The sequence below is a fragment of the Clytia hemisphaerica genome, unplaced genomic scaffold (assembly GCF_902728285.1).
Source record: "Clytia hemisphaerica strain Z4C2 unplaced genomic scaffold, Clytia hemisphaerica genome assembly, whole genome shotgun sequence".
Classification (NCBI taxonomy): domain Eukaryota; kingdom Metazoa; phylum Cnidaria; class Hydrozoa; order Leptothecata; family Clytiidae; genus Clytia; species Clytia hemisphaerica.
This window is the reverse complement of record NW_027104353.1, coordinates 49,454-53,647: the sequence shown is the minus strand read 5'-3', so window position 1 is coordinate 53,647 and position 4,194 is coordinate 49,454.

Sequence of the window (4,194 nt, the reverse complement as noted above, 5' to 3'; positions counted from 1 at the left end):
CTATATGCAAGTATCAAACGTTCTTGGTGTTTTAAGTTCTGGAAACCATCGATTATTCCGCAATTACAGCTTGATTTGACGTTTTTTGAAAAATGTTTAATTTGAGGAACACTATATGATTTAGAAAAATACAGAAAGGACTTTGTTCCGACATGGTCGTAAGAGCCTTAATGCCAAACACACCACATAATCCACGGCGGCACAACACCCACCGCCGCACGCGCGTCATTCTTTTTTTTCCTTCTAGTTATTCAAGTGTAAATGGTGCCTTAATAAAATCGAACGATATTCGTCGAATGATCGAACATTTTTATTCAAATCACGAATCGTCTGTCGAAATCATCAAAACATAAAAATAAAACAAAAACAAAAATGTACAAAGATGGTTTGTTGGTTCTTGGGTAGTTTTGATTTAATTCTTGACAAATTCGACAAATTTGATTACCTCCGTACTTCTTTATCATAGAATACCCACTTGATTTTGCAAGGTAAGTTTCGTTCTTATCTGATATTCCGATGGCGGATTAGCGGCCGCCCACGCTAAAGCTCTAAAGGGAGCGGGCCAATTTCCCATCGGATGGTGGAGAGAAATGATAGTTGGCCTTTGATGTGCCGCATCCTCAGTCGAGTTCAACAGTCCTTGCTTGTGAACGTAGAAATATTTCAGTTGGACCCGCCAATCCCCGAAAACGAGGACTGGGTTACCAGACCTCCCGCTACAAAATTCTTGACGCAGTCTCGCAAAATTCTGTAATGTAAACCTTCCAGATGTTGAAAATTTTCCCGATCTTCAGAGCTTTAGCGTGTTGGAAGAAAATTTCACCATCTGGGTGCCAGATAAGTTTCGTTCACTAAAAGAGGACTCCTTCCGCCCACGCGACTTGCAAAAACCTCTTATTGATTGACCTTATTTTATATATAATACTTGCTGTGATACATCGACGATGTCTTTTTGCTTTGGGAACACGGGGAAGAGTCTTTAAACGAATTTCTGACATATCTGAATGCCGAGCATCCTTCTATCAAATTTACGGCAGATTTTTCCGACTCAGAAATCAATTTCTTGGATGTTAAGGTCAGTCGTAAAGGGGATAAGTTAGAGACCGACCTCTATGTAAAACCAACTGACACGCACCAATATCTTGATGCAACATCTTGCCATCCGGATCATTGTAAGACGTCTATACCATATAGTCAAACATTAAGGCTAAACCGTATCTGTTCGAAGCCCGAGTTGTTTGACAAAAGATGCGATGATTTGGAAAAGTGGCTACTCAAGCGAGGATATTGCCAGAGATTGGTGCGCAAGAAGGTGATACAGGGTCGGAAGTTCGATAGAAAGGATCTGTTACAGCAGGAAAAGAGTGTAAAGAAATATAAGCTCACTCTTATGATAACTTACCATCCTGCGTTCCGGAACCTTTATATGATTGTAAGGAAGGCACACTCTATTTTATCTTTTGATAAAGTACACCAAAAGGTTTTCCAAGACGTGCCGTTAGTGGGCTTTCGCAAGGGGAAAAGTCTTAAAGATATGTTGGTTCGCGCGAAAGTCCCTACCTTGGGGGATGATAACAAAGGCCAGAGTGAACCATGTCTTGGAAAACGCTGTGGTGTTTGTCCTTCAGTTAAGAATACATCAGAGTTTGCTTCTAGGAATGGAAAGATATACAACATTCGTGGGTTATCTATGAACTGTAGCTCATCCAATGTTGTATACCTTCTTAGATGCAAAACCTGCGGTATTCAGTATGTCGGTAGTTGCACGACTCCTTTTAGAACTAGGTTCAGTAATTATAAATCGTGTAACAAATATCACAAGGACAAAACTGTGCCACAACAAGAACTTCACGAACATTTTGACCTACCTGGTCATTCCGGTTTTTCAGATTTTGAATACACTCTTATTGACCAGGGAAATAGCCTTGAAGATGTCAGGAAGAGAGAACGTTTTTGGCAATATAAACTTAATACGTTCCTTCCTCACGGGTTGAACGATCGTGAAGTTGTTGTTCCGGATTAGGCCATTTTTTGAACTCCTCAGTTTTCTGGGGATAACTGATGCTAGTATTGAGCTTATACTGCGGTCATTTGGTTATGACCGGTCGTTTTTGGGAGAACGCCCTTCTTTGGACTGCTTGGTATGACCTACGGGCATGCCTACAGCACAGTTGTGTGCTCTACTAGTATCAGGTGTTCCCATGTTTTGTTCCGTAATTTCTTTTTGTTTTGCTTTTTGTCCTGAATAAACCAGAAGGGGACACGAGCATTTAATTTTCCGTTTTAATTTCCACTGCGTTTACTGTGCTAATTCGAAACCTTTTTTGTTAAATTTTTAGTTTTATTGTTTTCGACGATTATTCCCCACGGGGTTGTTTTCATCAATTTTATTGTACTGTATTAACGTTGTAAATATTATCGCTACGCACCTATTTTTATTAAATCTTTTTAACATTTTCTTTGTTTTATTCCCTATAGAATTTTTTCCTTTGTTCATTAGAATTTTTTATTTCTCGCCTTTTTTACGCATCACTGATTTTTGTAGCATTTAAAAATGTGTTAACGCTTGTGCAGTATTATACCTGATGAAGTTCTGAAAATAGAACGAAATATCGTAAAAAACAAACTGTGTTGATTTTACTTTTTTGTTCACTTATAATACTTGCTGTTAAAAGTCGAGGGATGATGAAGATCCTTTCAGTCACCGTTCAAACTAATTTTTTTCATTTAACAGCAAAATAAACATTTAAAACCGAAGAACCACTGCTTATAGATTGCTTAGATGTGTGCCGCCCGCGCGGCAATCTGATCAACTTCAGATTCTAAGTCCGTGTTTCGGCTTCCGGTAATTCTTTTGCTGTTCACTGCTAGGGTACACCATTTTAAAACGGCATTTTTCGCAGTCCTAGTTACCAAACCGAGAAAGTTTTCGTGGCTTTAAGCCAAACCATTCAAGGTCATTTTGATAAAATTATCGGTTTGAAGATGTGATTTATATAGCAAATTTTCGCTTGGGATAGAGATTAAAGGTACGTGGACAATATAGCAAAATTGCTTCGCTCATAAATTCGTTCCGCAAAAAACATGACTCGTGGGTAGTGGGTTAGTGTAGAAATTTCTCACCTTATATTTATTTGTTGTTTGGACAGCTAAATTTATGGTTTATATATCTTTCAGACTTTAGCTATATTAAAAATGTTCAATAAAGTGATGATGTGAAATTATGATATGGATGAGAAAAAATCGAGTTTGTGTAATATACCCAGACAGAATTAAGAAGAGAAGGACAATTTCAAATCCTTCAAAATCCTTCAAGAAGGATCTGAAAAAATCTGACTGTCTTGAAATTAATTTCAAAATGAGAGGAAGAGCTCTTCTTCATGAAGTTTATTACTTAGGTCATTAATTATAAAAACATAACATTAAGAAAGCAATACAGAGCTGTTAATGAAGGCCAAAAACTACCTTTTCAAAAGAAAAAGTTTAACAACTGAACCCAAAACTAGCAAATCAATCCAAAGAAAAATGTATATAAGACAAAATCAATAGTAAAGATCATCGATGGAAATAGTTCAAAACAAATGCTCGAATACTACCACTATCCAAACCTAGTGTAAAAACTGCCACTTAGTACACACCTATCGACCCAATGCCACACACCTAAATAACCATTTCCATCCGACATACACATGAAAAGACAAATCCAATAAAATGACAAAGTAGCTCGGTTTCGACATACATACATACTTTAAATTATATATTTATAACACATAAGATTTACATATCCTAAATCCTCTTCCTTAATTTCTCAGATACACTTTGCCTTTGCAGCGGTTTTACTTTTTTGTTTCTTAGCCTGCATGTCCACACCACATCAGTTTTTACTGCTAATTATATGAAATTGTATATAGAACCTGACCTGTGTTGACAAATAGATTAATAATAACAAAAATAACAATAATAATAATAATTTTGAAGGGATTAGTGGTCACAGAAGGTCTTTTACTGAGACTTCATTGAACACTTTCCTCTCAAAAGGAAATGAATGGCTTACCTTACCCAGAGATTATAAAGGTTTTCTAAATGTAGCTAAAAAAATATCTTTAGAGCATGTTCCAAAAGAAATTGCAAATTTGGAAAGTGTAGACGAGAGAAATAGATCTATTCAAAAACAAAGCTAAACTTGAGAGAGCC